The following is a 27,120-nucleotide window of genomic DNA, read 5'->3' as shown; positions in this document are numbered from 1 at the left end:
AGGGAAGAGATATGGGAACATATGTATATGTATATGTATAACTGATTCACTTTGGTATAAAGCAGAAACTAACACACCACTGTAAAGCAATTATACCCCAACAAAGATGTTAAATATATATATATATATATATATATATATATATATATACACACACACCAAAAAAAAAGAATATACCAATGTACCAATATTGGTACATTAGTTGTGACCAATGTACTATACTAAGGCAAGGTGTTAACAGGTGAAATGGATATGGGGGTATATATAGGAACACCCTGTACTATTTTCTGAGACTGTCTGTAAATCAAACTGTTCAAAATAAATTTACTTTGAAAAAAAGGCAAATGATTGTGAGTGGTGTTCCATGGCTCTAGATGATTCAACAGATATTACTGAAACTGCTCAGTTGTTTAGTGACGTCAACGCTGAGTCTGAAGTGACTGAACACTATGAACAAAACAGTCTGTGTGGAACAACCACTGGCAAGAATCTTTTCACAAAGGTTGAGAGAACATTAATTCAATACAATCTGAACCTGAATCTGCTAAGATGTGCACAAATAATGGTGGTAAAAACGTGTGGAGAAAAAAGGGCTTAGTTGGGCAAATTTACAAAGCCTGTGAAAATGTAAAGTATTTCAAGCAAATGGTTTATTCACTGTACTGTTCATCAGCAAGTATTCTGCAAAAAAAATGTATCACATGCTTATTGATCCAGTATTGTCAAGAGTGACCTTCATTTGCTCTCAATCCACTGCTGTAATGGATTCATCAGTTCTATGAATTTCTGTCAGAAACAGAAGGTGAATCCTGACTTGCCTACTAAACAGCAGTTAAATGGCTTAGCAGACATAAAATTTTATTGTGATTTTTTTTTTTTTTTTTTTAAGCTCAAGGCTGAATTTGAGGGACTTCCCTGGTGGTCCAGTGGTTAAGACTCCATTTTCCCAATGCAGGGGATCCGGGTTCAATCCCTGGTCGGGGAACTAGATCCCACATGCATGCTGCAACTAAGAGTATGCATGCCACAACTAAGAGTCCACATGCCACAACTAAAGATCCCACATGCCACAACAAAGACCCGGTGCAGCCTAAATAAATAAATACTCTAAAAAAAACCCAAAAGACTGAATTTGAAATTTTTCTGAAGACGAATCACCCTTAAACACTATTACTGAATACTTTATGGCTTTGGAAATTAGCTTTTGCTGCACACTTAATAACGTCTCTTAATAAATCCATTTGAAAATTAACAAGACAAAACAGCACTTCTATGGGAAACATACTACAGCAAATTAAAATGAACATACATTGTTTGAATCACAAGTAATGTTGGTTACTTTTTTCATTTCCTGTACTGTCGAACGTTAAAACAAGCAATGAGATCTCCAGTCCCACACAAATTTGAAGCAGACGTATTTTCTTAGCTCAAAGTACAGTTTTACTATATTTCCTCAATGCAAGTGCAAAGGAAATCTCCATATTTCAAAATCCATCTAAACACAACTAAGGAACTTCCATCTAATCATCAATTGGAAATGATTAATGTGCAGTGTTAAGGGCAGGCTAAAAAGCAAATATCGAGAAAAGAATCTAACAGAATTCTATAAAGCCTTCCAAGTGATAAATATGCTCAATTAAAATCATATGCTCCGAAAAAAAATCATATGCTCATGGATTAAGATTAGTATTTGGCAGGACCTGTGTGAAAAAACGTTTTCAAAGATGACATATGGGGACTTCCCTGGTGGCACAGTGGTTAAGAATCCGCCTGCCAATGCCAGGGACAAGGGTTTGAGCCCTAGTCCGGAATAGATCCCACATGCCTCAGAGCAACTAAGCCCATCTGCCACAACTACTGAGCTCACACACCTCAACTACTGAAGCCCGCAAGCCTAGAGCCCATGTTCTGCAACAAGAGAAGCCACCGCAATGAGAAGAAGCCCGCGCACCACAACGAAGAGTAGCCCCCACTTGCCACAACTAGAGGAAGTCTGCGCACAGCAACGAAGACCCAGCGCAGACAAAAATAAATTAATATTTTTAAAAAGATGACATTTGTAAAATCTCACTACAAATTTCATCATTAACAGATGACATTTGCCATCAATTGCTATGGACCCCAATTAAAAGAAGTGTTATCCCCCCCCAAAAGAATCCCATTCTTCTCACTAATACACCTGTATTATAAAAACTGTATTCAATTTACATAACTTGCCTAACAAAGTCATGTAGTGCAAATGGCCAAACAAGAGTAAACCCTTAATGAACAGTAATTCTCAAAACTGTAGGGTCTCAAATAGTAGAAAATGTCATTTTTAAATACTTATGCCCAGCAATTTACAGTAAAGCAAATAAAATTAGTAATCCATCATCCCAAAGCAATCTGCAAAGCACTAACCAATAAATAATAAAAAAGAACACATGCTCTAAAACTAGACTGCCTAGATTTGATTGATTCCCACTCCACCAACTGACTTAGACCTGTGATAAATTTCTTAATTAAATCTCACTATCTCTGTTTCTTTACCTGTAAAACTGGTTCTTACTACAAAGGGTTATGAAAATTGAATAAATTAATATGCATAAAGTTACTGAAAGTGCTTAGCACACCATTAGTACTCAATAATAATAATTATGAATCAGGCCAATGTCAAAATGACAGAGTTAAAAGACAACAAGACTTCAACTAGCTGGTGTGGATAGTCACAAGTTCATTAAACAATTATGTTCTCTCTCTTGATAATTCAGAGCCTGGATTTATGGCAGACTTAGAATATAAGACACTACATCTTCCAAATCTCTTAAAGAAGCAGAACACTCTGGCAACAAACCCAAACCTATACTTCATTCCAGGCTGAATGAGCTTGACCCCTAAATGACACCATTATTCTGTGCCCCAGGTTCTCAATTTACAAGAGAGACAGACGGATCAACATGCCATCTGTGTACCTGACAGTTCCTACCTAGACAGGTGATTTTTTAAATCTTGCTCTCAGGCTATGCAGAGGGGCCTCAGGGCAAAATTATAACCTTCTCATCTGAATCCTCTGGCCTATTCAGCATGTAAGACTGTCAGGAAATCCTAACAGCTACTTTTCCAGAATTTATTTTATCACATTACAACTTTTTATAAGCTATCACCATTTCCTTACAACTTAAGCATCTATTCCTTGAAAAATACTAATCATGCAATATTACTAGACTATTTTGCTCCTTGAGGGCAAGTACCAGATCAAACTCCTTTTTTTGGATTCCCCGGTGTTGAATAACAAAATGAGTAAATACTAGCTAAATAATATATATATATTTTACTATGGTAAAATATACATAACACAAGATATACCATTTTAACCATTTTTAGGCGTACAGTGCAGATCAGTGGCATTCAGCCCACTCCCACTGGTATGCAACCATCACCACCATCCATCTCCAGAACTCTTCCATCTCCCCAAGACAAACCAAGCACCTGTTAAACAGTAACACCCCCACCACTGCAACCACCACTCTACTTTGTCTCCATGAAGTTGACTAATCTAGGTATCTCACGCAAGTGGAATCATACAGTGTTGTCCTTTTACATCTAACTTACGTCACCTAGCATGTCTTCAAGGTTCAGCCATATTGTGGCACATGTACACAGTTTTTAAAATGGTAAAAACATGTACAGAATCATAGAACTTGAGATATTAACTTAAACTGTTTCATTTGCCTTAGCAAACTTAAAATGTTTAATTCTTTTTACCTAGTTTTTTCATTTTAGTAATACAAGCACAGTAAAAATTTCAAACTGTATAAGACTACATAATGAAAAGAGGTCTCCTTCCTAATTTCTACCCTCCCTATCCTCAACTTCCAGTCCCCCTCTCAGGTTTAATTTTTTACCTTGGAACACAACTGCCAACCACATGTTACCTTGCCTTAAGGATGTCCTATTAGTAAGATATTTAGTTGGGGGACTTCCCTGGTGGTCCAGTGGTTAAGAATCCATCTTGCAATGCAGGGGATCCCTGGTCAGGGAACTGAGATCCCACATGCTGCAGGACAACTAAGCCCGCCCACTGCAACTACTGAGCCCGCAAGCCACAACTAGAGAGAAGCCCGCACGCCACAACAAAAGATCCGCATGCTGCAACTAAGACCCAACGCAGCCCTAAATAAATAAATAAATACTTTAAAAAAAAAAAGACCCAAAACAATGAACATAAAACATTTCACAAGTATTTCACTGAGTTAACATTCATTGAGTGCACCCAATGGATAATGTCTTTGCTAGGCAGCATACTGAGACAATAAAGAGAACAGACTCTGGCGTCACATAAAAACTAGTTTAGGGCTTCCCTGGTAGCGCAGTGGCTGAGAGTCCACCTGACGATGCAGGGGACACGGGTTCGTGCCCCGGTCCAGGAAGATCCCACGTGCCGCGGAGCGGCTGGGCCCATGAGCCATGGCCGCTGAGCCTGCATTGCTCCGCAACGGGAGAGGCCACAACAGTGAGAGGCCCACATACTGCAAAAAAAAAAAAAAACTACTTTAAAGCATTTTGACTCCTTTAAGTCTCAGTTTCCTGACCTATAAAATAAGGGCAACACTATCTCATAAGCTACTGAAACGATTAAATGAGGAAAACACCTAAATCATAGTACAGTGCACAGTAATATAGCAAGGATTCAAGTAATAATATAAATGTTAATTTCCTTCACTGGGCACTATGGAATGCACAAAGATGAATCAGAAAATCTGTGCCCTTTTAAGGTGCTTATAATACAACAGAGCAGTTTATCTCTGCTCAGTATTATCATTATCTGCCAAGACCCTGGTATTAATACAACTTCCAACCTACGTTTATAACTTTTATGCCTCTGTTTCTAAACCTCACTGAAATAGTTATTTGTAAATAGTTATTTGTTATTTCTCCTAGCACTAGGAGAATAAACAGAAAGTTCATTATCATCAGACCATGTACAGGGTGTGCAGCCCTGAGTCAGTCTACAGCTAGCTTTAATCAAAGAGCAGAGAGTCGTGTGATTAAGAGACCATGATCCACTCCAATCTGACCCAGAAGCATATGAGAGTTATGGACAAATCTCACTAGAATTAGAATCACAAAGCATTAAGAACTGGAAGCACTCTTAGAGATCATTATCTAAACTACAACTACTTTTCACAGAAGGAAACCTGAACCCAGATAAAGGAAGAGATTTGCCCAAGAAGATGAGGCAAAACTAGAGCTAAAGGCCCTTAGCTCTCAGTGTGTCCCGGTTCTTTCCACATCATCATGCTACCTTTCACCTGTTAAAGAACCTTAAACCACAAACTTCATCCACTCTGCTCTAATTTCTCACTTTTCTTCCTAATTAATTATCTAACAGGAAAAAAATGTTTAAATGTGCTTTATGAAATGTCTTCCCTAAATTATCTATTATTTGCCTTAAATTTACACTACTGGAAGCTACAGGGAGATGCTAACTAAAAGTAAATCTAAATAAATAAATAAATAAATCTAATTCACTAAAGGCCTATTTGAAACGAAATTTCAATCCACAAAAAAACTCTTAATTTTATTTATTTTTCGGCTGTGCTGTGTATTTTACGGATCTTAGTTCCCTGACCAGGGATTGAACCTAGGCCACAGCAGTGAAAGCACCAAGTCCTAACTACTGGACCACCAGGGAATTCCCAAAAAACTTAATTTCAGAGTTGGAAAAGTGGATGGTACATTCAGAGTATTATCTTCCATAACTGCTTACTTTCACTAAAAAAATTTATCCAAAATAGTAATTTGATTAACCCATTTAACCCAGAGCATCAGACCAGGATAACCAACTTCTAAATGAGTCACATTTCATCTCATCTGTAAACAAGCAACAGGAAAGAGACTAAATTTGATGCCGGAATAATCTGTTACAAATATTTGTGACATTATTCCAGCAACCAATTTGGATATGATCATGTCATGCTGGAGAACCTACTAAAGTACATTCACCTTCAGAGATTTTTTTTCTTTCGTATTTTTCCTTTTTAAATTACAAATTGGAAGAAGCTACTAGGTTTGACACAAAGATCAAAACTACTTCCCAGAGTACTGCCAAATAACTTATTTTCAAACAAATTAAGAAATTTAGTCTTATCAGCAATTTTGGAACTCTACCCAAAATGTCCACATATATTCTGGTTCTGCTAATTCTAGAAATAAATTTGCAACTGCTTTGTAAATTTGCTGATGTTAACCCAACATCAATTTACAAACACCTTTAGGGATGCAAACCTCTTCTTTCCACAAAATGCCAAAATCCCAAGGCCACCTAGCCACTCCTAAATACAGGGTTTCTCACAAAATGCATCTTATTTCCAAAACATTTATAAGCAATGTAACTGCTCACCAATGACCTCACATCACACAAAATAAACTCCAAGTGGACTTAAAAAAAAAAAAAAAGCATATAAACAAACATTAAATGTGAAAAGCTTTAAAACATTTAGAAGGAAATATAGGAGAATATTTGTACAAATTCCGGGTAGAGGATTTGAAATAAGTTATAAGTATAAACCATAGACATAAAGATTGATAAATATGTCTATATGCTTTAGAAAATCAAAACAAAACCACATACTAGGAGAGTATATTTGCAATACACATAAACAAAGGATTAAAATCCAGACTCTATATAAAGAACTTCTACAAATCAATAAAAAAGGCAAAAAACTCAATTATTCAGATAAAAAAAGATTAACTTATTAAATACTTATTGAACACTTACGTATGCCAGGCACTGTCCTTGGCACTAGAGGTACAACACTGACAAAAGGAGAAAGTCTCTCATCTTGTGGTTGGTGGAGCAAGACATACACTCAAGTAACTATATACTGTATGCCAAGTGATGATAAACACTAAAAATAAAGTGGGCTAAGGGGATGATCAATTAAAAAAAGAAAAAACCTATATGGCTAATACACACATGCAAAGATTCATTTTCACTACTAATCAGAGAAATACAACTTAAAACTATAATAAAATATTTCATACTCACAAGAATGGCAAAAAATTTTAAAGTCTAACGACATCATGTGCCATGAAGATGTACAGCAACAGAAATGCATATATCGGGAGTATAAACTGGTATAATTCCTCTGGAGAATAATGTGACAGTTAAAGATGTGCACATCCCGTGAACCAGAAATTCCAGTTTTAGGTATAAACCCTAGAGAAATTATCTCAAGTCAGTAGAAAATATATACAAGAATATTCTTGGCAGCGCTCTCTGAGTACAAACAGGATACAGTACAAAATGGATAAAAACTGGCACTTTCATACAATGAATACTATAAAACAGTGAAAATGAAGAACACACATACCATGAATGAATCCCACAAACAGAAGCCTGAGCAGAAAAAGAAGTTACAAAAAACAACTTCTTGGTTTCAAGAATCAAGAGCTAGGGACTTCCCTAGTAGTCCGGTGGTTAAGAATCTGCCTTCCAATGCAGGGGACAAGGGTTCAATCCCTGGTCAGGGAACTAGGATCCCACATGCTGTGGGAAACTAAGCCCCCGTGCCGCAGCTACAGAGCCCACACACTCAGGAGCCTGCACACCACAACTAAAGGGAAGCCCACAAGCCGCAATGAAAATCCGACGCAGCCAAAAATAAATAAATAAACATTAAAAAAAAAAAAAGCTACAAAAAAGCAACAACAAAAAAAGGAGAAAAACGCTAAAAAAAAAAAAAGAAACAAGAACTTCTTGGTATCAGCTGGTATAGAACAATTTACATGAAGTTTTAAAAACACAAAAATAGTGTATTTTGTTTACAAAAGCATATATTTTTAATAGAAGTCTAGAAAAATGCATAAACACCAAGTTAGAAGAGAGGTTGGGGGAGAAGGGAAGAACAATTCTAGAAGACTTAGCTATGGTGGTAAAGCTTTATTTCTTAAATTTATTAAACCGATCTCTTAAATAGTCAATACATGGGCACCAGTTATACAGTATTATTCTTTGTACTTTCTACATGTCTTCAGATTGCATACTTTAAAACCATGAAAAAAATGCTGTACAATGCTGAACCTGTTGTTGTGCTCACTTTAGACTTCATTTCTCAGTCCCTCTCTAGAGGAAAAAAGGATTAATAGAATCCTCTATAATAGTGAAAGAAAAGTACAAGCATTCCCACGTACCTCATAAGCTTCTTGGCCACACACATTCAAACTTTTGCAAACAACTTCCAAAGATTGAAATAGAACTCATAAAGCAATGCTCTTAAGGTTAAATCAAAGAAACAACTCCACATTGAAGGACAAGCATATGAAAGTGTATGTGGAGGGGAATTCCCTGGCAGTCCGCTGGTTAGGACTCTGCGCTTCCACTGCAGGGGGCACGGGTTCCATCCCTGGCTGGGGAACTAAGATTCCGCAAGTTGTGCAGCACAGCCAAAAATAAAATAATTCTTTCTTTAAAAAAAAGAAAGAAAAAAAAAGTGTATGTTGAATATAGGCAGAGTGATTAAGAGCAAGAATTTTGCAAATGTGACCGACATGGATTAGAATCCTGACTCCACTACTGTGCAGGCTTGAACAAGGTGTGTAATCTTACTACTAAGTTTCTCATATCAAAAAACAGATACAGGGCTTCCCTGGTGGCGCAGTGGTTGAGAGTCCGCCTGCCAATGCAGGGGACACGGGTTCGTGCCCCGGTCCGGGAAGATCCCACATGCCGCGGAGTGGCTGGGCCCGTGAGCCATGGTCGCTGAGCGTGCGCGTCCGGAGCCTGTGCTCCGCAACGGGAGAGGCCAAAACAGTGAGAGGCCCGCGTACCACACACACACAAAAAAAACCAGATACAGGGCTTCCCTGGTGGCGCAGGGGTTGAGAGTCCGCCTGCCGATGCAGGGGATACGGGTTCGTACCCCGGTCTGGGAAGATCCCACATGCCGCGGAGCGGCTGGGCCCGTGAGCCATGGCCGCTGAGCCTGCACGGCAGGAGCCTGTGCTCCGCAACCGGAGAGGCCACAACAGTGAGAGGCCCGCATACAGCAAAAAAAAAAAAAGATACACTGATCTTATAAAATTACCATAGGATTAAACGAATTAATGTATGTAAAGCACATAGCACACTGTATTCTAAAAGGGCAGTTTGAAAAATACGAAGTTGGAAGGGAAAGGATAACAGTGGATAGGCTCAACAAGGAGAATTTTAGTTTCCCAAATTGTTTCAGTAGTGAATCAAGATTTTATACTTATATTAAGGCTTTTTTCCCCACTAACATGCTTACATAACCACCAAACAACAAATTAAATCCTTAAAGATACTTCCATTTCCAGAATCACCTTTTAAAAAACTGAGCTGATACTAAAATATCTGTCCAATGCAAAGCAGAGATCCGGCTAAATCCCTAGCATTTTGTTTAATTCCACATTGGGTCCAATTCAGGTGCTGCTACTCAGGGAGAAAAAAAAAATTACACCAAATGCTATATAACTTGTATCAAGAAATACAGTCAAGGGACTTCCCTGGCGGTCCAGTGCTTAAGACTACGCGCTCTCAATGCCAAGGGCACGGGTTTGATCCCTGATCAAGGAACTAAGATCCCACATGCCGCAAAAAACATAGTCAAGAAAAAGTTGTGAATATTTTCTACAGAAAACTAGATTATTCATGAGTTACTATATGAAAGGCTGAGTTTTGTACACATAATGCATCCAAAAAGTGTATCCAGGACTTAAAATTTTGATTTGAACAATGTTTTCCTACACAGTAAAAGGAGTAAAGGCAGGAGGATGAACAATACAGAAGACAAAGCCTGTATCCCTACAGCTCTGCAATGATATTTAATACAGAACAAGGAAACCAAAGATCCTCTCCTCAGAAAGCACCTCCTATTTCTTGTTCACAGCTCTAGGATAAGTTACCAGAATAAGATCAGGTGAGAAGGGAAAGGTTAAGATTCCAGATGGAATAACACATTGTTATAATATTATATATACATATTATATCTGGAACTTAAGTTACAGCTTATGTATACTTTTGACCAGCACATAAAATCTTTTTTTTTTTTTTGCAGTACGCAGGCCTTTCATTGCTGTGGGCTCGCCTGCTGTGGAGCACAGGCTCCAGACGCGCAGGCTCAGCGGCCATGGCTCACGGGCCCAGCCGCTCCGCGCCATGTGGGTTCTTCCCGGACCGGGGCACTAACCCATGTCCCCTGCATCGGCAGGCGGACTCTCGACCACTGCGCCACCAGGGAAGCCCTCAGCACATAAAATCCTAGTTTCCTAAAAATCCCAGCAATGCTAGGTGACAATTTCAAAATTAAACAGTTAACCTTTGATTTACATTCATGGCTCATGTATGAAAATAGCTCAACACGTTAATGGTCAGGGCAGGTATCAGATTTTATCAGGAAGCTGCTCTTTGGGCTAACCATGTTAAAATTTTTTTCATTAAGCTGCCTTCTCTCAAAGAGAAGATGTTTCAAAAATATTAAAAAATGATAATAAATGATATGAGAAAGCATTTGCAATAGTTAAATGACACTCTACGTATCATTCTTTCAATGAATTTTGGATCCACTGCTTCTAAACCAAGAGTCCAACAATTTGTTGAAGAGATGGTTCACTGTAGTGGGTAAACTCAAATGACATTCAAAACAATTACATTTGAGAATTTCTAGTGCTCAACTAACACTGTTCATTCAACTGTCAAAACAGCACAAGGGGGCTTCCCTGGTGGCGCAGTGGTTGAGAGTCCGCCTGCCGATGCAGGGGACATGGGTTCGTGCCCCGGTCCGGGAAGATCCCACATGCCGCGGAGCGGCTGGGCCCGTGAGCCATGGCCGCTGAGCCTGCGCGTCTGGAGCCTGTGCTCCGCAATGGGAGAGGCCACAACAGTGAGAGGCCCGCGTACCGCAAAAAAAAAAAAAAAAAAAAGCTAGGCAGTGGAATTCCCTGGGGGGGTCCAGTGGTTAGGACTCTGCACTCTCACTGCTGAGGGCCCAGGTTCAATCCTTGGTCAGGGAACTAAAATCCCACAAGCCGTGCTGAGCGGCCAAAAAAAAAAAAAGAAAAGCTAGGCAAATATTATTGATTCTGAAATACATCTTCCTGTCATTCTACTTGCAGCAAGGCGAATCAAAAAGCCTCTGCAGTCGGCTGGTAGATTCAAGTCCATTTATTCTTGAAGCGAAATTTAAATAATTTAACTCTGGATCTAATAAGCATGACAATAACAAAATGGGATGTTCTGTTATGTGAGGACTCTCCTCATTTACTGGTCAATCCACTCCCTGGACCCTTACTCTGAGCAATATAGCAGTTGCTAAGAGTGGAAGTTTAGAGTCAGACCTAGGTTCAAATCTTATCTCTTCCTAAACTGATCTCTTATGCCTCAACTTTATCATTTGTAAAACAAGAAACTCTTCACTTACCCTGTAATATACAGGATTAAATGAGATAATGCATGTAAAGTGCTTAAATAAGCATTTACTTTGAAAAGAATCTCAATCTATAAAAGTTCCTTAATATTTAGTTCTTTAGTTCTTATTTAATATTTATTTAATATTTAACCTTATATCCAGGTTTGCTCAAGATAGTCAGTTTACACTTGCTGTCCCAGTGTATTAATAGCATCCCCTCTCTCAATAGTGTCCTGGTTCAAAAAGATAAATTATATGGTCACAATATTAATTTGATAAAAGTAAATCTAACTTGAGACAAACATCATTAAATCAGAGGAAAGGGAACTATTCCAGCTAAGAACTGGCACTCAAAATCTTTCTATCCAAGCACATATAAATTAAAGAAATGATGGTAACATTTAAGTGTGTAAATTTTACCTCCCTGTCCTCCCCCAAAAAGGGACTCATAGGGCTTCCCTGGTGGCGCAGTGGTTGAGAGTCCGCCTGCTGATGCAGGAGACACGGGTTCGTGTCCCGGTCCGGGAGGATCCCACATGCCGCGGAGCGGCGGCGCCCGTGAGCCATGCCCGTGAGCCATGGCCGCTGACCCTGCGCGTGCGGAGCCTGTGCTCCGCAACGGGAGAGGCCACAACAGTGAGAGGCCAGCGTAACAAAAAAAAAAAAGGGACTCATAAGAGTTCAATCATAAATATTGAACTCTAGCTAATGATATGCATGTTGAAGCATTTAAATATAAAATGTACTGATTTCTGCAACTTACTTTAAAATGCTTCAAAAAAAATAAGGAAATGGGCAAAGGACTTGAACAAATATTTCTCAAAAGAAGATATACAAATGGTCCGCAGCATATGAAAAGAGGACATCACTAATCAATAGGGAAATGCTAACCAAAGCTACCCCACACCCATTAGAATGGTTACTATTTAAAAAAAAAAAAAAGAGGAAGGAAGGAGGGAGGAAGGAAGGAGGGAAGGAGGGAGGGAGGGAGGGAGGGAGGAAATGCTGGTGAGGACGTGGAAGAATTGGCGCTGTAGTTGGGAATGTAAACGGTGTAACCACTGTGGAAAACAGCAGAGAATGGCAGTTCCTCAAAAAACTAAACATAGAATTACCATATGATCCAGCAATTCAACTTCTGGGTATATACTCAAAAGGACTGAAAGCGAGGTCTTGAAGAGATATTTGTACACCTAGGTTCACAGCAGCATTATTCACAATAGCTAAAACATGGAAACAACCCAAGTGTCTGACTGATGGATAAATGGATAAGCAAAATGTGGTATATACCTACATACAATGGAATATTATGAAGGGAAATTCTGACATATTACAACATGGATAAACCTTGAGGACATTATGCTAACTGAAGTGAGCTAGTCACAAAAAGACAAATACTCTTTGAGTCCCCTTATATGAGGTACTTAGAGCAGTCTAAACCTTAGAGACAAAGTAGAATGATGGTTGTCAGAGGCTGGGGATGGAAGCGAGAATGGGGACTGACTATTTAATGGGGTATAGAGTACCGATTTTGCAAGATGAAACATTCTGCAGATGAACAGTGATGATGGCTGCACAACAGTGAATGTACTTAATACCACTGAACTGCACACTTAAAAATTATCATGGTAAATTTTATGTTCTGTATATTAAGCCACAACAAAAAAACCTGGAAAAAAAATACGGTGGAGTGATGAGTATAAAGATATGTGATTAAAAAAAAAAAGATATGTGATAAAGTAAACATAGCAAAATGCTAACAAATGTAGAATCTCAGTGGCGGGCGTATGGGTACTCACTGTACAATTCTTTCAACTTTTCTGCATGCTTGAAATCTTTCATAATAAAACACTGGACGAAAAAAAAAAATCAAAGAAATTTTCATCCCTACGAAAAACACTTGATGCAGAGCAACTAACCTACCCAGTATAAGAGAAACATGAGCCTAAAGGGATGAGAGAATGTAAAAGCCAACTTACACTAAATCTTCTAAAAGTTCATTTCAGCCACATTCAATGGGATCATCACAACTGTAATAACACTAACACAGTGGGAATATATTTGCCTACCCTAGCCCCAAAGTAACAAATTAAGATTTAGCTCATCCAACATAAATAACCAATATTCTGAAGGCAATATTTGAAGCCCCCATTTAAGCAATAAATCCATCCACTTCTAAAAAATAACTAACCTGGACAGAAATTAAATCCTAAAAGAATATCAAATCAGTAAAGATCTGTATACCACGTTATTTTCATTTTAGTAAATGCCTAGCACTTAGCAGACATTTAGTAAGTATTTAATGCCCTCTTTCCCCCAAAAAAGAAAAGCCATACAACATCAAAAACAATCCATGCATGAATCTCAATTCCAGTTCCTGCTCAGTTGTTTTTAAAGTGAAGAACAGAAACTCTAATAGGTTAAAAAAAATTCTAATCCAGAACTAGGAGGTTTAGCAAAATTGTCCCCATGTTTTCCCCTTTGGCCACAGAGGTAGCATTCTCTCTGCACTCTGAACAAACCCATTGTGGGCTAAGAGCTAAACAGAGTTTAAATATTATGAAAATGGTGATGCATAAATGATAGCCAAAGCAAAGTCCAAAATTCTTTTGTAAACTCTAAGGGGAGAAAACTGCAACTACTCTGAGGCCCCACCTATCATATGCAGAAGCAATGCTGACAAAAACATGAAAAGACAATCTAGATCCACGCTAACAGAACTTTCTGAGATGAGGAAAATGTTCCATATCTATGCTCCTCAAAATGGCAGCCACCATTCACATGTTGCTGCTATTGCCCACCTGAAATATGGCTAGTGTGAAAACTATACTAAGTATACTAAATAAGTATACTAAGTATTTAATTTTAATTAACTCAAAGTAAGCTAGCCACATTTGGCTAGTGGCTACCAAAATGAACTGTGCAGATCTAGACCACAGACCATATATTTAAGGTAATTTTTCTCCAACAGAATCTAAAGCTCAGTACACGCTTAATAAACACTGACTAAGGAGGAAATGGAGAGTCAGAAAGGTTTTTGAACAGAACAAAAGCATCAGTTCTGGGCATTTTTCTACACATTGTATTATGTCAACAAATATGGTGCTTCCATCTACTTCTGTTTTCTACCTAGCATTCCACTGTACACACATGCTATAACATAAGCAGTTCCCTAGTGTTGTACATTTACGTTGTCTTTAATTTTTCACTTAATGTAACACTGTAATGATTATCCTTATCTTTAAGGACCTGTGCAATTATTTCCTTATGGTATATTCCTAAAAGCACAGGTACATTGTGTTGTTCTCTGGAACAGCTACAGCACCTTATATTGCTACCAGGAGTACTTGAGAATGTCCATTTCCCCACACCCTCACCAACAATAACCGTTATATTGTTTTTTTTTTTATCATGATGGAGATCTGAGGGAAAAAATGGTATTTCATTTTTGACTTAATCTGTATCTCTCGTTTTCACGTGATTTATTTTGTCAAGTTAACGTAATTTTCAAAAAGGTTAGCCAACTGTTCCAGAGCTGTTTATTGAATAATTAAGTCATCCTTCCCTCACAATCTCGAACACCAACTTAATCATGTACTCAGCACTTTCCATATGCTATCAGTTGAGGGCTCTGGGTGTTTCTCACTGTCCTTTCAGATTTAATGCCATATAACTACTTCCCTTTCCCAAGTAGCTAACAAGCAATCCATCTTCCATATATAATAAAATTAATTCGTTGAATCCCTACTATTGACCCTGGCACTGGGCTAACCATCTAGCCATCACAATAACCCTTGTTGGAGGTAGATAAGAGATTTCCAGCTCCATCTGAAATTGAACAGATACACTGAAGGGTTAAGCAACTTGCCCCAAGGTCCCAGTTTAATTAAAAACAACAACAAAAAACTTCTGATAAGAAACGACTTCCATTTCTCATCTCATTCCAAGGTCTCTAGGTACCACAGATCATATAACTCCATGACCATGCCCTATTAAATGAACACTACAGCTGAAAATATTCTGCTAAAAGTGGAACAGAAAATATCCCCTACCAAACCCCAAAGTATAAAATATCAATGCAGCACCTCAGACTGAAATGGGGATGGGCTATTCAGAGCCTGGCCAGCTTAGCCTCCTTCCCTCATAACGCCTGAGGCAGCACCTCCTCACTCCAGAGTATTTTAAAACCTCCTGTCCCACCTACACTTGGCTAAACTTACCAAAAATTCAAGGAAAACAATCACTACCACAGCCTACCTACAGAGTTACCTCAGTTTTTTTGTTTTTGTTTTTTTTTTTTGGTAGGAGGGCCTCTCACTGTTGTAGCCTCTCCCGTTGTGGAGAACAGGCTCCGGACGTGCAGGCTCAGCGGCCATGGCTCACGGGCCCAGCCGCTCCGCGGCATGTGGGATCTTCCCGGACCGGGGCACGAACCCATGTCCCCTGCATCGGCAGGCGGACTCTCAACCACTGCGCCACCAGGGAAGCCCGCATTACCTCAGTTTTACAGAACAGCCTTTAGAGAATGAGTTCTGAATACAAATTTTTATAAATTATTATAACTCATATATAATAGATATATACATTTTAAAGATACAGTTCAGTGAGTTTTGACAAAATATACTATGTAAACACCACCCAACCCAACAATAGAATACTTTTATCGCTCCAGCAAGTACCCTCTTGCCCCTTGCCCCTTGGCAATCTCCTCACCAACCGCCATACAAATTATTTTCAACAGAATCTGAGTAAGCTAGAACTCGATAGTGGGAGCACTTCCAGAGACTGTCACCCAGTCAGCCATCTATTTATTCCCATATTAATTCATCCTTTCTCTCAATATTTACTAAGCCTCTTCTTTTTAACAGAGAATGTCCTAGGTGTGGGGATTCAGCAGTGAATCAAACAAATCCCTGCTTCACTCTCTAAAAAGGTGAAGACACAACAGATGAAAAATAAATAATGTAATATCCCATAGTAATAACACGGGGTTGGGGAGGGGTATCGGTTAATGATCAGAGTACCATTATAGATAAGGTCATCAAGAAAAGCCTCTCTCAGAACACTTTCCAATGTGATACATGCAAAGGGACATCAAAACTGTCAGAGTGAGACTTCCCTGGAGGTCCAGTGCTTAGGACTCCGTGCTTCCACTGCAGGGGGTGCGGGGTTTGATCCCTCGTCTCCCTGGTCGGGAAACTAAGATCCCACATCCCGCATGCTGTGCGGCCAAAAAAAAGGCTTTGTAAAGGATAACTTTATAACACCTGAAACAAGAATTTTTTTACATTAAAAAATTTACCCAATTCTTTTTCTTTATTGGGCAACCCCACTCTGGCGCCTGACCAACTTCCTCAATCTCCTTCATTTTTAAAGTTTTTTCTGATAGCCCATAATCTGGTAGCCAAAGGTTTTAGTCAAGACTCTAGGACACATAGGACACATCCTTTAGATACAATGGGATCATTTTCCGGGAAGCCCTGATACAATGGAGAGTCCTGGAGTGAAGAAATCTCTACAGTAACTTCAGAAAGCAGTCTCACCTCTATGACTCCTCTATCAATCCTTTCTGTAGGGACTTCCCCGGTGGTCCAGTGGCTAAGACTCAGACTCCATGCTCCCAATGCAGGGGGTCCGGGTTCAATCCCTAGTCAGGGAACTAGATCCCACATACCTCTACTAAGAGTTCGCATGCCGCAATGAAGATCCTGCACGCCGCAACTAAGACCCAGCACAGCCAAATACTTTTTTTTTTAAATCCTTTATGTATCCTGACCTTTTAATTAAAATAGACAAAAATAAAATTGAGTTATGAACCTCTCCAAAACACACACAGGATTTCTGAAAGCAAAGCGATGGACTTCACAAATGCATACATTAAACACACACAACACACACACTTTTGCCTCAGGACAGGCGCCAAAAGTCTTCTAATTAGACATTCAGCAACTTCTCTTTGCTTGGCCTTCTATCTTCTGAAACAAGCCAAGCTGTGCAGTTACTGCATTCCAGATGCTGAAAAGCAAATCAGGCAGAACAAAAATGAGGACACTGCACACGTGCCAGCTAAAAAGGCATGGTCAGGGGTCAGATCAATGCCTTTTGCTTTCTAAAAGCCCTTGGGTTTCTTCAGTTTGGAAAGAAAATAATTCAATGTTTTGGGGCCCCCTCCCCACTGCACTGCTCCATCTCCCTCTTCTGAAGTTATCTAAAATTTCCTTTTTTTTTTAAAGAAGAAACAAAGGAAACAAATAAAGCACCAAAGCAGAAAAAATATTTTTTAGTGGCGATATAAGGACATGCCCAACTATAAAAGACTGCTGCTGCAAGCAGAAACACAGGTCCATGGCTGCCAGATCTGATTTTTCAAAGCAGCCTGAATCCACATTTTTACATGAAATCTCCCTGTTTTTCAATGTTGACAACTAATTCAAATTTACAACACTGTGTGAGCCAAACAAAACACATCTGTCGACTGGATTTAGTCCATGAGCCTTCAGTCTTCAACATCTGCCATAAAAAGAAAAATACATGGTTCTTTCAGTGGTAGAGCTCTAACTGTGTGGAAAAAAGCACACCCTATGCTTCCAGTAACACACTATCATCTGAAAAACACACTACAAAATATATAAACATACATATGAAACCCCTGTTAGAAGGAAAGCAAGAAGAAAACAATCTCACTCTTCACACACTAAGGGGCTCCATTTCTACCACTAAAATAGAAACTATAAACAAAACCCAATGGAAGAAAACAGTAGGAATGAATATGGATTTTCGTGAAACTGAGCTCACTAATGTTCAGCTTCCTCAGTATGTGCATCGGCCCATAACTCCTAGAGAAAAAGAAACTAAAAGGTGACTTTTCTATGGCACAGCATTTAACTCTGATTTAAAACAAACAAAAAACGAGTTCCCTAAAGAAAGGCAACCTTGGGCTTCCTTGGTGGCGCAGCGGTTGAGAATCCGCCTGCCAATGCAGGGGACACGGGTTCGAGCCCTGGTCCGGGAAGATCCCACATGCAGTGGAGCAACTAAGCCTGTGTGCCACAACTAATGAGCCTGTGCTCTAGAGCCCATGAGCCACAACTACCAAGCCCGCTTGCCACAACTACTGAAGCCTTTGCGCCTAGAGCCCACGCTCCACAACAGAAGGCACTGCAATGAGAAACCCACACGCTGCAACACAAAGTAGCCCCCACTCGCCACAACTAGAGAAAGCCTGCACACAGCAATGAAGACCCAATGCAGCCAAAACTAAATAAATACAATAAATTTTATTTTTTAAAAAAAAGGCAATCTTTTAGAAAGGGTACCCATGACTCTTAACTCTCCTGGTAAGCCATGGGCAATTACTTTTTTATGGGTTATAAACCTGCCCAAAGAGCCCACGTGCAGCAACTAAGACCTGGTGCAGCCAAAAAAAAAAAAAAAAAAACAAAACCTGAATTACAAACTCTATAGAGCACTGGTTCTTAAATTTTGAGACTCTAATGAATGATGGAAGGTAATGACTCCTTGAGAAAATGCACTTCCCTCACAAAACGTTTAGAGTTCATGAGCTCCCTGTAGTCCATGGACCGTACTAAGAACGTCTTGCTCTAGAGAATATTGAAACTACCTAATCTCAAAACCCTCTGCTTCTTCCCACCAACGCATCTCCACTCCATCTCTCTACTTCAGGCAACTATCATCTCCAGGCTATAACAGTACAACAGCCTCTTAACTGGTAGCCCCACAATCCATTTTCTACACCCCTGGCAAAAACGATTTTAAAATGTATATCTGGGGACTTCCCCGGTGGCGTAGTCGCAGTGGTTAAGAACCCACCTGCCAACGCAGGGGACACGGGTTCGAGCCCTGGTCTGGGAAGATCCCACATGCCACAGATCAACTAAGCCCATGCGCCACAACTACTGAGGCTGCGCTCTAGAGCCCGCAAGCCACACCTACTGAGCCGGTGTGCCACAACTACTGAAGCCCGCATGCCTAGAGCCAGTGCTCCACAACAAGAGAAGCCACTGCAATGAGAAGCCCGCGCACCACAACGAAGAGTAGCCCCCGCTTGCCGCAACTAGAGAAAGCCTGCACGCAGCAATAAAGACCCAAAGCAGCTAAAAATAAAAAATAAATTAATAAAAAAAAAACCTGTACTAATTATGCTATTAAACTAATATGCTAAAGAACTACTACTACTACTGCTGCTATGACTACTATTAACACCACCACCGCTACAATTGGACTGTACCTAATCTGCAGGCTAAAAACACCAGTCTCCAAAACCGGACATCTTTCACTAGTGCTAAGAGATGTAAAAAGCAGAGATGGAACTGTATTGAACGTAAAGGCTTTTAGTTAGACAGTTCCTAACAGAAACTTCAATCAACTCTTCTACAAAATACAATCAAGCTTAAATAGCTGCAGAAAAAAACTGCTTTTGATATTGCTAAAGCATGTATACTAATTCACAAAACTAATTTCCCAGTAGGGAACAAACTAAGCCCAGTTTGTTCCACAAGTTCTTCATGGCAGCAGCCAGCTTTGGCTGTTTAACAGGCTGGATACACACATCGGTCTGTCTAGATAACAGAAAAAACTACAACAAACCGTATTGCCACAAACAAGAAAAGGGAGGGCCATCCGAAAGGGAAAGAAAAAGATGGTGTGATACGTGCCTTTCCAGTCTGGGCCTACAACCTATAAATTCTAAAAGTGACGATGATGATACTAGTGCTTAATACCTGGCAGGTAATGAGCTAAGTGGTTTTCAATTTACCTCATTTAACCTTCATAGTTACGCTATAAAATAACCAGTGTTGCCGCTATTTTGCAGATAAGGAAACTGAAGGACCTGGAAGTGAAGCTCCTCGACCTGAAACCAAAAGCTAGCAGAGCCAAAACTTGAACCCAGGCAGCTGGCTCCAGGATCCTTCCGTTACGCTGCCACCAGAAGCTTCATCGGCTCTCTCCCGCCAGGCCCTACCACGCTCTCAGAGGCTTTTCCTTCAATCCAATGAACAACCTCCTCGTAAATACTCAACTACCACTGATGGCTCCAACTGCTGGGCAGCAGCGCTACTCGCCAGTTTCTGCCGCCATACTCCATCCCTATGACTTAGAAAGGCAAAGAGGATAACTGATAAAAGTTGCTTGGGTGCTAAGGGAGATGAAGGAAATTACCTTATTCAGGCAGAACACACGCCAATTACCACTGGAACACAAGTCGGCCTCACCTCCAGCGCAAGAGAAATGAAAGTGGGCGCACCAATGTTCCCGTGGGTGATAAATTTGGACTATGCCTCCTCTGGCCACAAGGCAGAAAAGAACGGAAGAGGCACCAACATTTACTGAGTGTCAGCCACATGCGCCCTAGAAGAAGACAGATCCAGGCCAATGGAGATTAGGCTGGGGGGAAGGGCACTCAAGAGTTCCGGGAAAAAGAGAAATCCAAATAATAGGATTCAGGATTCACCCGACTAAGGGGGGGAGATAGAGGAGGTGGAGGCCCCTCCCTGGCAGCTTGCAAGCAAGAAAAAGAAGCATAGGGGGTGCTCCGGAGGAAACGCGGCCCTGAGAGTCGGGAGCTAGGCCGGAGCGAGGGGAAGCCCTGAAGGGCGGGGAGGGGGAGGAGCCGGAGCGAGCAGGGCCCGCTCAGAAGAAGCCGAGGAGCAGGCGAGGGGGAGCAGCTCCGCGCCAGGCCTGCCGGGCACCGTGAGCCAGCGGCCGCGGAGAAAAGATAAAAGACGAAACGACTGGAGCAGACTGAGCTGCCCTAATTCCCATCAAGGGCCCTCACTCACCTGGGCCCACCTCAGCGACGGCAGCAGCAACCTCGCAACGGCACAACCGGCCCGAACCTACCCCCCGCCCGACAGCGCGCCCCGCGTCCCAGCTCTCCGACGACGTCTGCTGCGGCGTCGCCCCGCGGCCTCCTGGGAAATGTAGTCCTAGGTCCCGCCTTCCTGGCAAGCTTGACTGTCTATAGAACTACGTTTCCCACAAGGCAAGGCGAGTGCCGGGCCCGCCGCTTTGCGTCACGCGCCAGGTTGTCGGCAGTCACGTGGGCTGCTCCGTTCCATCCCCTCCCCCCGCCTGGGTGGCCTGGGGAAGAAGGAGGGAGGTGGACGGAAGGGGCGGGGGCGTTGCTGACGCCAAGGCCCCCACCATTTTGGAAGCAGCCTGGAGCAAGGGCCTGAGCCCCACCCGCTCGCGGCCTCCCTTCGTAGTCGGAAACTCTCTGAGCTGGGAATCTGCTAGCCTGGCTTTCGGGTTCTGCCCTGCCACTTCTCGCTTCGTGACCTTGAGCAAATCTCCCCTCTCTGAGCCGCAGCTTCCTCCCCTATGAAATGAGACTCTTAATTTCTACCCCACAGAGTTGTTGCGGGACTCCGACAAAGTATGGCATACAAAAGCAGCTACTACCCTGAAAGCGCGACTCAAAATGAATTTGTTTTTATTGTGACAGTGTGCTCCTATGGAGACCCAGAAGCCCGGGTGTGCAAAGCTCTCCACTCTCATCTCCCGCCACCGCTGCCCCCCACTTCCAACGACAATGGGAGCACATAAAGAGGTTTTAAAGAGTGTGGTCCTGTAAAGCTTATTAAAGTGGATGCCCTCACCTATAGAATGAGAAATTTCCCGGAAGGTATAGCCTTGGAATCTGCATTATAAACAGACTTCTCCAGCGATTCTTAACGCACATAGAAGTTTGACAACCACGGCATTTATCAAGTTTTTTGCACAGGCTGGTTTGCGCTAGAATTCCTACCCTACTGAACGCCAACCTTTAAGACTGAGCTCCACTGTCACCTCTTCTGTGAAGCCTTCCAAGTTTACGAGCTCCTCCTCATCTCTGTCCTCCCACAGTACCTTTCCATCTTATAATTATCAAGAACTGTGTTTGTCTTCTCCACCAGACTGTGAGCTCTTTAGAACAAAGATCAGTTTTGATGGATTTCTGCATCTCCAGGGCAATGTAAACAAAGTAAAAGTGAAAAAAATATTGAATATTCTTCCTGCGAGAAAAACTCACTAGGCTCAACTCAAATGTCACATGGTGCCACATCAGCTCTCACCCTTACTGGCCTCAGCAGCATTCCTTCCACACTGTTTTCTTTCTTTGAGCATTTCCTGTAGGCTGCATGCTGTGTAGTGCTTCTTGAAAGGTTCTGTTTCAATTTCATTTTCAATTCACAGATTTTCTGAGTGTCTACTATAGGCTATGCCTAGTGCAAGGTACTAGGGACACGGTGGTAAACTAGGTAGATACAAAAATACATAGTCATTACTCTTTATTTCCAAAACACCTCTGTGTTCGATCTCTTACCTTTCTCCTACCTCTGCCCCTTCCCTAGCCCATAAACTTACCCCATAGTTCCAGCCTCCTCTCTCTCTTCTCATTCAACCTCTCTCCCTGAGTGACCTCTCTCCTTAAGTGATTGGCACACTCAGGTAGCTTTTACAGCTCTTCTGTGAATTTTACTCCCTTATCTATGTCTTAGCATCAACTCAGTTCCAGATGTTTGTCACCATACCCTGATTTCCCACTGGTATCTCAAACCGAACCTGCGGAAAACTGAACTCTTTTCTCCAATAAGTATTACCTAGTTAATTGTTCATACGTCTGTATTCTCCACTAAGCTTGGAGTGCCTCTCAAGGAAAAGAACACCTTATCACTCCATTCATTTATTGAGCACCTACTATGGTCCAGGCCCTGTGTTAGAAGCTCAGGAGGAAAATAGTAAACAAAATAAATGTGGTCCCTGTCTTCCACAGAGCTTAATTCTAACTGGAGAGACAACATTAAGGAGTCTATCACATGCATAATTAATTACTACTGTGATAAGGGCAACACAGGAGATTATATGAGACATATATATATAAAACAACACAGAATAAGGGTTGGCAAACTGTGGTCTACGGGCCAATTCTAGCCCGCCTCCAGTTTTTTTATGGCCAGAAGCTAAGAATTGTTTTTTCTTTTTTCTATTTTTTTTTCTTTTTTTTGCTGTACGCAGGCCTCTCACTGCTGTGGCCTCTCCCGTTGCAGAGCACAGGCCCCGGACGTGCAGGCTCAGCGGCCATGGCTCACGGGCCCAGCCACTCTGTGGCATGTGGGATCTTCCCGGATCGGGGCACAAACCCGTGTCCCCTGCATCAGCAGGCGGACTTTCAACCACTGCGCCACCAGGAAAGCCCTGTTTTTTCATTTTTAAATGGTTGACAAAAATCAAAAGAATACTAATATTTCATGACACATGAGAAGTATATATGAAATTCAAAATTCAGCATCCATAAATTTGTTTATGTATTTTCGATGGCTGCTATGACCCTGAGTTGAATAGTTGCGATGCTCTATGACCTGCAAAACCTGAAGTATTTATTATGTGCCCCTTATAGAAAACGTTTGCTGATTCTTGACAGAGAATCCTGAGGTCCTGACCTAGACTTCAAGGTCAGAGGAGGCTTCCCTGAGGAACTGACTGATAAACTTACAGTTAACTAGGTTGAGAATTGGGGAAGAGCATTCATTCCAGACAGAAGAAACAACACACGGGTAAGCCCTGTGGCCTGAAGGAATTTGGCACATCCTAAATATTGTTAGGCCTACTATTGACTCTGGAGTGTAACAGGAACTAAAGCACGGTGAGCTTAGTGAGGTCAGATCCTGCTGGGTTGAGTAGCCCAGGTTGAGGATATTGGATTTTACTCTCAGAGCAATGGGAAGCCATTGAAAGGTGTATAAGCAGGGGAGGGATTCAGATTTCCTTTTTTAAAGGATTAAATAGGGGAACTTCCCTGGCGATCCAGTGGTTAAGACTCCGTGCTTCCACTGCAGGGGGCACGGGTTCAATCCCTGGTCAGGGAACTACAATACTGCATGCTGCACAGCATGGCCAAAAAAAAAAAAAAAAAAAAAAAAAGGATTAAATAAATTCCCTAAACAATTAAATGAAATTCCTATTTTAAAGGATTATTCAGTGTGAGAATGGATTAGGGCAAACTAGAATGAAAGTGGGAGACCAATTTAGGAGGTATATCACAATAGTTCAAATGAGAAGACACAGTGGTTTGATCTAGTGTGTTTTCAGTGGGGATGAAAAAAAGTAAGCAGTTTCAAAAGATACTTAGGGGGACTTCCCTGGTGGTGCAGTGGTTAAGAATCCACCTGCCAATGCAGGGGACATGGATTCGAGCCCTGGTCCGGGAGGATCCCACACGCCGCAGAGCAACTATGCCCGTGCACCACAACTACTGAGCCTGTGCTCTAGAGGCCGCGAGCCACAACTACTGCAGCCCCTGCACCACAACAAGAGAAGCCACCGCAATGAGAAGCCCACACACCGCAACAAAGAGTAGCCCCCACTTGCCCCAACTAGAGAAAGCCCGCACGCAGCAACAAAGACCCAAAAAACACAGCCAAAAAAAAATATTTTTTTAAAAAAAGAAAGAAAGATACTTAGGAGATCAAATCTACTGGTCTTGGTGATTGGATGAAAGAGGGAGAGAAGGAGTCAGGGTTGACCCCTAGGTTTCTGGCATGAGCAGCTGTGTGGATGGATGTGCTGTTACTGTCTCCCTACCCCACTCTTCTTGTACAAGTCTCCCCACACTCATCACGATGTATTGAAATCATCCGTTACATGCCTGTGTCTCCCACAGACAGCCATCTCCTGGAAGGCAACAATGAGCTTGTTCTTTGTCTTCCTAGGGCCTGGCAGTGAGCTAGGCATAGAGTTGGCAGCAGTAAATGTGTATGAACTTTTCTTCAGTTCTTACTTCTGTTTCTTACAAGAGCTCTCTATCCTTCTGACTGCTCAGGTTCAAAATCTCAGAGGAATCCTGGCTTCCTCTTTCTACCTCATCTACCATATGGCATCAGTCACAAGGTCCCATGTATTCTGTCCCCAGAACATCTGGTGAATCTCCTAGTACCCTGTTTCAGGCCTTCACATGTCTTAACACGGGCAAAGTGATTAGAACAGGGCCTGGGCCAGAGTCAAGGGTATGTAAGTGTTGGCAATGATTAAGGACTCTTCCTCAGTCTCCCTGCCTCCTGCTTCTTTCCATTCAGGCCATCTTTCAGAAGGTAGTCCGAGTGCTATCTCTCAAGTACAACTCTGATCTGAAGCCCTGGCTCCAGTGCTCTCAAGACCAAATCCTAAATCCTAAGTGTGGCCGACAAGGTCCCATGTGGCCTAACCTCTGATTATCTTCCCAGCTTCACCTTCACCTTCAAAGGCATTCCATTGCCACTCGGATGAAGGGCAAGCTCAAGGCCTTCCAGCATCTAGACTCAATGTCCTCACCAGCCTCAGCTCTTTCATACACAGCGCTCCAGTTGTGTGTACTTGTCTTGACCATACTCTGGGTTTCCTGCCTCCTCATGCCAGCTCATGCCCTTCCTCCTCAATGGCCCCATCCATCAAAGGCTTATCTTGTCAGTTCAGGGTCCCCCTCCATCAGGAGTACCCCAACATCTACTCTGTATTTGTCAGATCCTACCTTATATTGTGGTTTCTGCACATCTCATGCCTCCACCACCTGGGAGCAGATGGATCGGCCATCTGTTGCTGTGCCTACACAGCATCTTTCCAATCCTCCTCCTCTGGTAACAACACTCTGATAATCCTTTGAGATGACTTCATTCCCCCACTCTGGCTGATGAGCACATTTCATTCCTTTGGCCACAGTCATTGGTACGTGGCTCAAACCAGGCTACAAGAGAGAGTGAACATCAGCCTGAGACCTATGCTGGAACACTGAGAAAAGAGCCCTCTCTTTCTTCTAGGCTTGCTAAACTAGAAGACTAGCAACCTGGACTTTTTTTTTTTTTTTGGCTGTGTTGGGTCTTCATTGCTGCACGCAGGCTTTCTCTAGTTGCAGAGAACGGGGGCTAGTCTTCGTTGCGGTGCGCAGACTTCTCGTTGCTGTGGCTTCTCTTGTTGTTGAGCACGGGCTCTAGGCGCACGGGCTTCAGTAGTTGTGGCACGTGGGCTCAGTAGTTGTGGCTCGCGGGCTCTAGAGCGCGGGCTTAGTAGTTGTGGCACATGGGCTTAGTTGCTCCACAGCATGTGGGATCTTCCTGGACCAGGGATCGAACCTGTGTCCCCTGCACTGGCAGGCGGATTCTTAACCACTGCACCACCAGGGAAGTCCCCAACCTGGACTTGTTAATGGTCATCTTTGCCATTATTTGGAGAGAGCCTTCTTGAGAACAAAGCCAACAGAGTTGGAAAGCAGAGCCATGAGTTGAGAAAGACAAATTCTCAGCTATACCAATTTGAGTCCTTGGATTCGTCCATGCCTGAAATTAGTAGCACCTTGACTTTTCCATGCATGAGCCAATAAATGTGTTCATTTGAAATGAGTATCTGTCACTTCTGTGCTGGAGTCATGAGTAGCAGACTGGAGCTGCTGGGGCTATCTGTTGTGTACAAGAGACTTTCAGAGAAGGAAGTTGGGAGGGGAAATCAGAAGAGACTGGGACTAGCACCAGTGTGTGACCCTCTAAGCTTGAAGGTCCACCTGTGGAAAAGAGGAGCAGTTACCTTTGCTGTTGCTCAGACCAACCAAAGTGCCTTCACCTCCATCTCTGCTTTGCAGGAGAACCAAACCAAACATTCTGGTCAAGGTAACAGTTGCTTGTTTTGCTGATGATCATTGGGAAGAGGAGGCTTTTAATGGCTGAACTTAAGCAGGAGGTGGTTA

The 27,120-nt window shown here is 41.9% G+C and overlaps 1 protein-coding gene across 3 annotated transcripts in view; it reads right to left on the bottom strand.

The window, feature by feature from the left end:
- The window catches only part of THRAP3 (thyroid hormone receptor associated protein 3), a 76,764-nt gene extending 55,457 nt beyond the window's left edge, over positions 1-21,307 (bottom strand). For 2 of the 3 annotated variants that reach the window (XM_060019335.1, XM_060019356.1), the window contains exon 1: positions 21,209-21,307. The gene's annotated coding sequence lies outside the window, so the exon portion shown is untranslated. Of the gene's footprint in view, positions 1-20,588; positions 21,174-21,208 lie in introns of those variants that run through there. The other variant, XM_060019346.1, reaches the window with a different exon arrangement.
- Positions 21,308-27,120: the final 5,813 nt, after the last annotated feature.

This window comes from Delphinus delphis, chromosome 1, assembly GCF_949987515.2.
Source record: "Delphinus delphis chromosome 1, mDelDel1.2, whole genome shotgun sequence".
In the NCBI taxonomy this organism is placed as follows: Eukaryota; Metazoa; Chordata; class Mammalia; order Artiodactyla; family Delphinidae; genus Delphinus; species Delphinus delphis.
This window is presented reverse-complemented; position numbering and strand designations above follow the sequence as displayed.